Source organism: Octodon degus, unplaced genomic scaffold (genome assembly GCF_000260255.1).
Source record: "Octodon degus isolate 3935 unplaced genomic scaffold, OctDeg1.0 scaffold00013, whole genome shotgun sequence".
Lineage (NCBI taxonomy): Eukaryota > Metazoa > Chordata > Mammalia > Rodentia > Octodontidae > Octodon > Octodon degus.
The window spans coordinates 17,358,207-17,370,314 of NW_004524589.1; the positions used below are offsets into that span (position 1 = coordinate 17,358,207).

The window sequence follows — 12,108 nt, forward strand, 5'->3', positions numbered from 1 at the left end:
GATTTCATAGTAATAAGTTGATCATATGTTTTTGCCACAGCATAAAAAAGTTTACGCCTTTTTTGGCTTCTATTATCTGAGCCCTTGATAGCCATATTTAGGTTTTTAATCTTGGACATTGCCCAACATTTAGGCATCAAATTGCTTCTTCATTAGGGCATTTCTTTGTCATGACAGATACCCTAAGTACCTACAACATAAACATGGTGAATCTTCATTTGTTTTTGCACAGAAATCTAGATTAAGGTAGTTCACAAGTGCCACAATGACCCTATAGTCAGATGTGGCCCACAAGTTTCCCCCAGGTTTTCTGGGGACCACTACTGGGATGCTTTTTCCTTCACACAGTTGGGGATGGAGAGCCTACCGTCTTTCCCACTTCTGAGCAGCAGAAAAGAGGGAGAAGAAGGAGCCTATGTCCTAGAAACTGAGCACACATATTCAGAACTTCTTGCAGAGCCAGACCTTGCAAGGGAATTTGGGAAATGTGGACTTCAGGCGGCGGCAATGTGCCACAACAAAAGCCAGGCTTTCCTTTATCATACAGGAACGCAAGAACCAGCCACATGGAGACAACCAGAAAGTTCTGTGACTTTCACTGAAAATGGTGTGTCGCTAACATAATACAAGGGCTGGTAATAGCTCAGTGGGCGAAGCGTCTGCTTAGGCAAGCACAGGGCCTGGCACTGGATCCCAGCACTGCGTGCCATGGCATGCTGAGTTGGCTACCAAGACCAGATGTGGTAGCACACACCTGTAATCACAGCGCTGGGGAGACTGAAACAGGAGAATCACTACAAGTCCAAGGTGCATAGTGAGACCTTGCACCAAATACTTAAAAAAATAAAAAGAAAAGAAAAAGGAAGAGATGATTTCTAACATAATACAATGTCTGTGGAAAGCAATGCATCGTGTGTAACCTACTCAATCTCTACTCTTTCCCTTCCACAAGAAAATATAAAATCTGTGGGTGCACATGCATTCAATAAGAAATACCCAATAACCTGTATCAAGTGACAGCTCTGTCCTGGAATAGTTTATGGTTTTCCCTGAAGATACAATTGCATTTCCTAAAACCGGAATTAACTTGCATTTGTAGTTTTTGAGAATGAAGTTAAAAGTTTGCATGTTTGTGTAACATTTCATGAGCATAGTTCATTTTTTATATAGAAATGAGATACCTGCTTTAGCTCTTACATTCGTCCTCAAATTGTAAATAGCAAAGTGACTCTTGTAGAAACAACCAAAAACTACAGGCAGAACAAGACTGTGTTTTCTGTTGGTCTGAACACTTACAGGGTGTAAGAATGACTGAATATCTCCTTTTTAAAAAAAATTTTCAAATTCTCTGTGAAGCAAATGAGGAAACAAAGACTCAACTCTTGAAACTACAATTACCGCAGATCTTCAAGCTCAGGAAAAAAACGCCAAAGCACTCAGGAAAAACAAGCAACATATAAAAGGGTTGTTTTAGCTCTGCATCGAGCCACATTCTTGTATCTGTGTGCTGAAGCTTTCTTTTTATTGGTTGATTTGTTGTTTTATTTTGGGTGATGTTCAGCATTTTGTGTCCTGATAAGAATTTTAATGAATGTAAAACAAAAACCCTGGAACCAAGCTGAGCCCAGCAGATGAATCAGGTAGGCGTGGGCATTCACAGCACTGGCTACCGAGAAGGGCCCTGCGCTTCTGTGGCCCACACATCAGCCCATCAGATGCGTTGCCAGTGATGCAGACTTTTAAATGCATTTGGACGCCTTTCATTATATTAATTTGAAATATGTTTTTACACATATATTTGTAATATACACATTTATTTCAGAGATGAAAACATTTACAAGATCACTACAAATTTTAATCACTAAGCACGTCTGAGGACAAATATTCTACGTACTTCTCTGTTTCTGATGAAGGAAGAGAGACGAAACAGGAACGAGGTGGGAAAGTGTCTGCTGTGCTCTGGGTCGTTATTCTTGGACATGCCTCTTGAGATCAAGGGCATCCTTGCCACTCGGAGGAATTAGCCATTTCCTTTTGCACTGCGTTCAGTTCATAAATAGAATGTCAGCTGATTTGTTTTCCATTTTATCTTTAGAATACTGGTGAAGGCAACCAGTTTTCAGAATTTATTAGTACAACACATTATTTTTTTTTTTTAAAGGAATTCACAGGTCAGAAAGGAGAAATACCCATTTGGAATGACTAATACTTCCATGTGTCCTTCTATACTTGCCTTTAGCTAGGTCCTGAAAAGACTCCAGCAGGCTTACTGGAGCTTTGTCTGAACTCACTGCGCTATCTCATCTGAAGGCTGCTCACTACCCTGCCAACTCTTGCAAGGCCTGTTTTGGAAGAGTTCACACGGAGAGCTCCTCTTCAGCTGCTACTTTAAGCCTTTTCAAAGTCCCCTCATCCTCCATGGTCCAGCCTTTTAATGTGACACACAGTCCTTCAAGTTTTCATCTCTTCCTGCCACCAAAGTTCTCTGTCGGCCCCGGAAGCATATGACTTGGCCAGGAACAATTTAATTAAATAAAAAATTAAATTAAATTAAATTATATTTTTAAATATATATTTGGTACAGGGTCTACAGGGTCGCACTACAATCAGACTTGTAGTGATCCTCCTGTTTTCAGGCTCCCAAGAGTTGGGATTACAGGCACAATCCAGGCCCAGTCTCAATCGCTGTCTCAGCGCACCCCGGGGACGGGGCCAGCACGGCATGCTGGGGATCGAACCCGAGCCGCTGCGTTCTGCCTAAGCAGACACTTTAGTCCACTGAGCTATCTGGCCCGCCCTAAATAAAATATTTTTAAAACTATTTTAATGAAATCAGTTCCACACGTAAGTGAAGTTTCAGTGAAAAACAGATGGATCATTGCTAATTTTCTATTCTTGGTCTGAAATTCTGTATCATTTTTATATTGCTTTATGTTGCTTTGTTTTTGTCTTTGTTTTTTGAGGTTTTTTTTCCTCTTTAAAAAAGATACTGACAATCATGCACTATTTGCTACTCTTTGTGTGTGTTATGAGAATTTTTCTCAATTTTTAGAAAAAAATCATGCATTTTAATTTAATTGTTTTAGATTGTTTTATTTCTGTACTTACATATGACAAAAACCTAGAGTAATAGAAATGTCCACCAAATAGTAGATTGGTTAAATTTATTATAGTTAGGTTGCATTGGGTCACGTCACATGTTCTCATTTAAAAAAAAATCAACCGTATCTAAGAATATACAGAAATCATTTAAAGTAGAAAATATTTAGAACTATATTAACAGCACTGAAATTTGAATGGGTAGGATTATGTTATTTATATTTTCCTGCAGTACTAATTCTTTTTTTTTTTTTTTTTCCTGGTTTAATGACTTGTTCATTTTGAGAAAAAAAGATCCCAAACATCAGGCATTGACGAAAAATAACCCACCTTATCAACCTTAGAAAACAAAAACTACTACATTAATTTTTCTAGAGGATGCATTTGACATGCTGTCTTTCACAAAAATACATTGTTACATTTGTGTTTAACAGTCCACAAAGTACTTGGTGTGGGGTGATACACATAACTGTTAAGTCAAACAAAGCTGCTTTCAGATGCTACACTAAGTGAGATTGCCTTTGCAGTTAATGGAAGCAACTACTGAAATCATGTGTAAATGGAAATAATTACACTGCCTGCATAATGAGAGATTATTGTGGAGACAGCTGATAAAAACCATACAACCTTTTTTTTTTTTGGTACGTCCTAAAGAGGTATCAAAATTTAAAAGCAAAAATTACAGAAGACAACAAAACTACTAGGAGCATCAAAGGAAATGAAAATGGTACTAGGCGCAGAGCAATTATGAACATGGTAGGACACAGGGAGAGCAGTGAGCATGGGCTGAAGACACTAGGGGAGAGGATCTGGTGAAATTTTGATCTTAGACAAGCGCCTAGATAAAGAGATAATGGGACAAGACTTCTAAACCAAACTAGGTACTCAAGAGTTATCCTCGCCCTTGGCACTGTCTCTGTCATCCTCTCCTTCCTCAGCCTCTTTTTCATCATCCTTGATCAACCCCAGCTGGTCCTCCATCTGATCTTCATTTTCATCATCATCCAGTAGATCCTCTCTTCAGCAGAGTCATCCACAGCCCCCTCAGACTCCATCTTCACATCAGTCTCCTCTTTCTTCTGGGAGGTGATGCTCTGCTCCTCTTCATTTCTGCATCTCCAATGCTTGTTTACTCTATTCCTTTTCAATTTTCTCCAGGCTTTCCAGTAAAGAATCCACTTTTTGCTTTATCTAAGTTAGCTCCTTCTTAATAACCTGCAGGTCATCACCTTTCAACTTTCTGGACTTGGATGAAGATCCTCGCTGGCCACTCTTAGAATTGAAGCCACTTTTGCCTCTTTGGGAGGTGTTTCCTGATATACGCTGGTGTTTCGAGGGCACCACAGCCTGAGCAATAAGAAGAAGAGGAAAAGGAACACGTGCTGGGTAACTGTGCATCCTGTCATAATAATCACTTTGAAAGTCATAGTCCAAGTCAAAAGAGGAGCTGAGTAGAGGGGACGGAGCAGGGTGTTCTGGCACTGATCCATGCATCTCCACTGCAGATCGTTTCACCCCTGATTTTCCTCTGCTCACTTTTGGCTTTGTAGCCAGATTAATATCTAAAACCTGGCCAGCAATCATTCTGCCATCCTCTCCAGCTACAGCAGCCCGGGCATTTTCCTCATTAACATACTGGACAAAGGTAAACTCCTTATGAAAGCAGCAAAGCACAATTTTGCCATACTTCAAGAAGATGGCCCTCACATTAGATTTCTTCACCACAAGAGTGTTCAGATTCCCAATGTGCACACGGGAATTCACGGAGCTAGGATCTGTCTTGTTGGTAACATTACTATCCACTGTGTTGAAGATAAAGTTGCTGACTGTGACAAAAACTGTAGCTGAAGATCAAAACAATCTCACTGAAGCCAAGTCTCCCTAGCATATTTTTCAAGAAATTTGTGACCAGGAGAGGGATGAGAGAAGAGAGATTCAATTCTGAATCTCCTGCTCCCAGGTTCTACATGGAGTTGACTGCTGCTCAAGGTCAGCAACATGGCAGCGACCACCCAGTCTCCATCACTTCACAAAACAGCCTAATTCTTTACCTTTTTATAAGAAAAAAGTAGAAGAAGTTAATGAAAAAGTGGCCATATTTTTATGTGTGAGTTTACTCTGTTCTGAGCCCTATGGGAAATTTCAATTTTAATAATATGTTTGATTTATCAATGATTATGTGTGGTAAATACATGAATGACACTTTATAAACATGAAAATAGAAACTTAGAGACATATAATGTACAAGATCATAGTGTGCCCCAACCCTAACTTGGTATCTGGACAAAGACTGACCAAGGTCTTAAAAAGTCATCCTACTTCATGCTACAGTCAATTATTTCAGCAATATTTTTAACATTACAAACAGACTAAGGATAAAATAAATGCCTATGCAATTAATTCAAAATTTTAATTAGCAAGATAAGAAAATTAAAGACCATTTTTAAAGTCAATAATGTATAAAGTCACATGAAAGACTATCTACTACTTGTTTGTTTTTGCAGTACTGAGAATCCAAGAGACTATTTTATAGTACACTGAAATGAACAACTTTTAAGGAGGAGCATGACAAGTAACTGAAGACATATTTTTCTACAATAAAAATTTGAGCAAGTAGTTTTGTTTTTAAGACTAGTTACTTTAATGGGCTGGTGAAATAGCTCAGTGGATTAAGCACGCGCATTGGCAAGTCCAGGGACCAGGGTTAGATCCCTAGTCCCACATGCTGTGCTGGCCCCACCCGCAGGGCATGCTGAGCCAGCGAATGAGTCCAAGTGTGGTGTTATGCCTGCAGTCCCAGTGCTGGGGAGGCTGAAAACAGGAAGATCACTATAAGTCTGATCTGGGTAGGGAGACCCTGTACTAAAAGCACATAATAAAAAGACTAGTTACTTTAGCAACAAGTGTCTGTAATGTCACTGGTTAGCCCAGGGTCTTCTTTAGCATCCTGTGCACATGGATTATTACATGTCCTTGACACAGGGTAAGGAATTTCTTGTATTTTGCTCTCTTCTATGTCTAGGAATTCTCCTTCCATGGCTTAGTATAGCCTTTTCTGATTGTGACTCTTCTCTCCCAGCAGGCTTCCAAGGCCAGTCTGAGGATGATTTAAAGTCAGTTGCACTATTCTCCCACCCTTATTGCACTTGGCAATCAACAAGGCCACCGAATTTCAGATAATCCCTAACTGATCAAAGAAGGTCGGTTATACACAACCAAGTGTCTTCTACTGGGAAGATCACTTTGTGCCCAGTGTCTCCAAGGGTCTCTTATCTCCTTGAGGACAAACTCCATCTGGTGCTTAATCTTATCATACTGTACCTCTTGTCTGTCTTTGAACTGAAGAAAACAGATAAATTAATGGGCAAATATATATATATATATATATATATATATATATATATATATATATATATATCTTTGCCGTGATTCTAGAATGTTCAGGAAAATCTTTATTCATAAAACAATGGCAGATTAATGCACCAAAACAGTGATTGGGCTCCATACCTGATTTCCCTGAGGTTCCAGCTATCCATAGGAAAGGGCATTGCACCTCTTTGCTGTTTAGTTAATTTTTCCTTCAGTACCAGAGGTCCAATGCAGGGCCTTGCACTTGCCAGGCAAGCACTTATTCCACTGAGCCATCTCCCTGGTCCTAATACTGTTAATGTTCCATATGTGCACATATATTTATAAAGGTGGTAGAAATGGGATCTGAGAGACATACTTCACTAAAACACCATGGGACTCCTATAGAAATCTCAAGATTTCTGGCAGGTTGGTCCTGTTGCCTTTGGTTGACCTATGTGCAAAAGAAAGCAGTAGATTCAGCTTACTGACCTGGAGGATGATCAGTTTCCCATGTACTGACCTCCACACCAGCCCAGATTATTTTGTGTCACAGATATCAGAAGACTATGTAAAAAATAAAATTAGTATGTCACTAAGGCCTCAGTATTTCCCTGAGAGACATACCCTCTCATTTGAAAAGGTATTGTATGAGCAAAGAAGCCAGGTCCTTCTGGATGAAAATGACTAAAAAAGACTCACCAAACTTTAAAGTCCAATATCTGACTCTTTATGATAGTGTAGGAACCCCTTTCACATAGACTATGGAAGACAGGAGATCTCTATCATAAGCATCATGCAATTCAGGTGGGTGACTCCAACTAAAGAATCACCACAAAGTTGGTGGCTATAAACAGCAAAAATTCATTACATCATCGCTATGTAGGCCAGAAGTCTAATATAAATCTTCCTGGATTGAAATCAAGACATCTTCAGGATTGTGCTTCAGCTAGAGGCTCAATTGGAGTATGAGTTCCTGGGATTTTTCTATCTCCTTCAGGCTTTAAAAGCCTTAAAGCCACCAATGGTGGGGTCAGGTCTTTCTTTACTGAAGCACTCCACCCTTCTCCTTTGGCTCTCCTTTTCCATTGAAGGGCTCTTGTGATTACATCAGGCCCACCAGCACAATTCAGAATGCTCTTCCTGGATCAAGACCACCTGGTTGAGCAACCTGAATTCCGCCTGCAACTGAGATTCCCCTCTGGTGTGCAACATAGCCATAGGCAGGGTGAGATCATGGGTGGCTTTGAGGGGCAGAGTTCTTCTGCCTCCTGCAGATGACTAAGAAGCGGGTAATGCATAGATCCAAAAAGCAATAGCTTTACTAACACAGGACGAAGAATGACTGAACTGGCTGTAGCAGAAATGCAATGCAGGAGACCTCAGGGGTCCATTAAGTGTACATGGCAGGAAACAGTTGAAATCCAAAAAAAGGACTGTGGCACAGTGGACATATATGAAGTGGTTATACGGGAGTAGTTCAGGTAGAACCCCCTCACTGCCCTAGAGCACCTGGAGAGAATGACAGAACAGAGCAGACACACTGTTAGTATTGAACTATTCATCTAAAGCATCTATGGACAAATTTGAAACTCAGCTTACCAGGAACACAAATAGCAGTGAGATTTAGGCTACTGTTTTGTTCAGTAAACTCTATGCTCTTTATTATTTAAGAAAATAGAGGCTTGGGAAAGTAACATAGAATTACTGAAAGTACAGCAAATTTGGCCTTACTGGATCGTGGACATTATCTTCAATAAATAGCTCCAAGATTGAATAACATATGGTTTGGAGAAGGTCTTTAGTACCTATTTGTTAAGCAAGTGAAAGAATGATAGCAGAGTGGATGGGTTGCTTTTAATAAAATAATGATAAAGTTATATTTCTAGAAGATCCAAAGTATACTTCTTCCACCTGTTTAAATGAATCTTCCCTGGCACACTCCTTCATTCAAAATTTATTTATTTAAAAAATTATATTTCAAAGGCTTTAATAATTCTATACTGTTGGCATAAGGGTAGGAAATTTTTAAATCACTATTTTTATTAGCTGCTTGATTTATACAATCACTTCGATAAAGTCAGATAGAAAGCATACAGAATGCTGTAAAAATAACAGTTGACTGTAAGTGCATATAAGTATATAAATTCAATGTGACTGTGATTTTGGCTTGCGTGATTATTTTTAATTCACCTGACATAATGTGGTATCTTAGGTTTTTAAAGAAAATGATCTTTAGGGTAGCACAGAGATAAGCTACAATTTTTCATCACTCTCAAGAACTTAAACTTCTAAACCCGTTGCCCTGGCTGTGCTGCAGCTTTATAGACATTTCATTGCTCTAGAAGGTAAAACCCATCAAAAGCATTTCATACAAAAATTTTAAATGTTTCTTTATAAGATCTGCTTCTGACTGGTATGCAATTTTAATTCTATTCATCTATTATTGTTTATTGAGAGTTATTCTGCTCCAGTCACTGTGCTAGGGGTTGAGATTTATCAGTAAATGAGACGCGTCTCTGGTGTTGTCCTGTAGTGAATGCAGCACCACTACAAGCATGTAAACAGGCAAGCAAATCAGTTGATACCACGGAGGAGTTGACTGTTCCACCTCTCCTGGAGGAGGAAGAGCGCTCCAGGCAGAGGCCAGAGTGCATCGAGACTCAGAGATCTCATGGGACTGATTTGTTAGTCTACAACAAAGAGGGAAAGCGAGGTAGTAGTGACAGAGTTCCAAGGATCTGCTCAAGAGTTTCACAGGCATTCTCCTTAGCTTACCATATAACCCATCGGGGAGCCTTAAATAACTATAAAGTCAATTCTTTAATTTGGAGGCAAAAAATTATTAAGAAACATTTATGAGGACCTGCAACATGGCACACATTGTTCTAGATGCTGGAGATGCAGTTATGAGTAAGGAAAAATCCAAATCTTCATGAGTATTTCAGTAGAGGAGATAAACCATGTGCTATATATAAATACGAACATATAAATATATCATAGGTCTTGATACCTGCTTGGTGATAATGGCAGCACTAGAGAATGATGGGTGGTCTTCTTTTAGCTAGTGTAGTCAAAGAACACCTCAAGATGCAGTGTCACTTGAACAAAGGCGTGTCTGAAGAGGTGAAATTTATTTATTTATTTATTTATTTATTTATTTATTTACTTATTTAACTTTTTACTTACTTAAATGGTACAGGGACTCACTACACAGCTGAAACTCATGGTGACCCTCCTGTCTCAGCCTCCCCAGTGCTGTAATTACAGATGTGTGTCACCCACCATGCCTGGTTTAAGTGGCTGGCATGGTGTGGGCTGGCATGGCATGTGGTACCAGGGATTGAACCCAGGTGCTTGTGCTTGCTGGGCAAGTGCTTAGACCATCAAGCTATCTCCCTGGCCCAAGGGAAAACTTATTGAAGTGAGAAGAGCTCTAAGGAAGAATGTTTCAGACAGAAGGAACAGTAAGCACAAAGTCCTACGATACAAACAAGCTGAGCATGGAAAGAGAATAGTGACAAGATCTAGGAAGCTGAAGAAGGGGGAGTGGGCGATGGGCTCAAAGGTCATAGGGGCTCAGAGTCAAGGCAAAATGTTAGGTAAGTCCATAAATGCAGTTACCACACAGTATATACAGCATGCTGCATTGCACCAACAAAATGATTGAGTATTGTATGTCTGCCCATGTGTGCACATGTAATTATCGATGTCCATAATAACTCATCTGAAACTTTGGGGACAGGTGTGTTTTGGAAGCCAATTTAGTTTTAGGAAGGTATGTCCTGATATCATCTATGGTCAGCATATGCTTATAAAACAAATTGCTATGCAACAAGACATCCACAGGATAAACAGATTCTCTTAAGTAGACTTCTATCAGGTCAATGCTTTTCTTTTCTTTGCTTTTTTTTTCTAAGTCTTTAAATTTTATTTAAATAACCTCCAGAGAGAACAGAACAGATAATTATTACCACTTCTTTATAATACCAATGAGCCAAGTCAGGAAGGGGAAGCACACCAGTAGCCAGCTTCCAGCCAGTGTGATGGATAGGATGTCAAGGAACTTGGCCCTGGCCCTGGCCCACTGCTGGAGGAAGTATCCATGGTGGAGCAATGGTTCTTGATGGCCTCGTCAATGGACACCATCAGGCATGCAGCTTCAGAGCTGTGCTCAGGGCACTGATCTGCACCACAACTGGCTCCCACACATAAGCTTCAAAGCTGTCAGTAATGTCCTCATTGTTGATGTTCACCCATACCACATGCTGCTCTGGGAATGCTGAGCCCATAGTTTGTTCAGGATGTTTGTGGCATCAAAACCAGTATTGTAACATATCCGGCATGGGATAATCTCCAAGGCCTTAACATATGCCTCAACCAGTAGCTGCTGTTTTCCTGAAATAGTCCTTGAGTAATCCCAAAGGCTCTTAGAGAGCTCCATCTCACTGACTCTACCGCCAGCCACCATTGAATCATTCTTGGTGGTCCTCCTGACAATCATGATGGCATCATGCAGAGACTGCTCTATCTTCTCCATGAACTGCTCAGCTCTGCCACAGAGGATGAAGGTGCAAGTCTTGGCCTTGGGGCAGCCAGTGAAGAAATTGTACCTTTCACCTCCAATCTGGGTCTCTTCAAACAGCTGGCAGCAGCCCAGCACATCTGCTGACAGAGCATTCACGCTGGTCTGGATTGAGCCTCTGCAGGCCATCAGTGTCCTCTTCAAATCCTCTTCAGGCACACGGCTGATACAGAACATGTCCCTATCAGTGAAGTACTGGGTGGCCACATCCCCAATAGGGAGTTTAGACAAAATAACTTTGGCTCCAGAATTATACAATTTCTCTAAATTGTCATACAAAATGTTCTACTCAGTATCAACAATTGCCTAATAATTCTCTACTGTGTGCACTCTGATTTCAGCATTGTCTTTCTCAGCTTTCAGCTCAAGTTCAACATTTAATAAGGCAATCGTGTGGTGTTATTATACTTTTGGGGTTGCATTTCAAATCCAGTGTAAGAGAAAGTCTTGAATGCAACACCAGCCACCCGCTGAGACTCCTCCAGGGCTCCACCCTGTACCTTCTTGATTACCATCATCTTCAGCTGCACAAATCATCGAGCATCATCACAGCATCAACCACCATCTTAGCAAAGAAGGCTTTCTGCTGGGACGCCAGCTTGGAGCTCAGAGCCTTCATGGCACACTTCTCCAGCAGCTTCCTCTGCTCTGCTTTATCTTGCTTCTAGAAATAAATAATAAGACAAAGTCACAGTATAAAGATGAATTTGTAAGGAATAAAGGAATGATTTCTAAAATTAAATGCAAAACAGACATTTAAAAAGAAAAAGAAAAACTGATCTTACTTCAACAGTAAAGGCAGATTTTAGATCTGGAAGAAGTCATTTTTCTCTCCTTGCAGATGACAGGAGGAGGTAATTCATTTCACTATAGACACTGAAATGTCTAACAACCTTTAGTAATGCAGAGGCATTTCTTTTAACCAAGCCTGGCCCTTGCATCTTTTATCATTGATAGCTTTGTGCAGGAACCTTGCTGTTACCCGAGTAAGGATTGTGATCTCACAAGTGAAACAGGGTCCCACTATTCTATTTTTAGACAGGAACGCGTCTACTTGTTCTGAGAAATTGCGTGTG

General features: G+C 40.2%; 2 pseudogenes; both read right to left on the reverse strand.

Annotated features, from left to right (window-relative positions):
* Nucleotides 1-3,984: 3,984 nt before the first annotated feature.
* LOC101580686 lies at nucleotides 3,985-9,104 on the reverse strand (annotated as a pseudogene).
* Nucleotides 9,105-10,449: 1,345 nt separating this feature from the next.
* LOC101581087 lies at nucleotides 10,450-11,690 on the reverse strand (annotated as a pseudogene).
* Nucleotides 11,691-12,108: the final 418 nt, after the last annotated feature.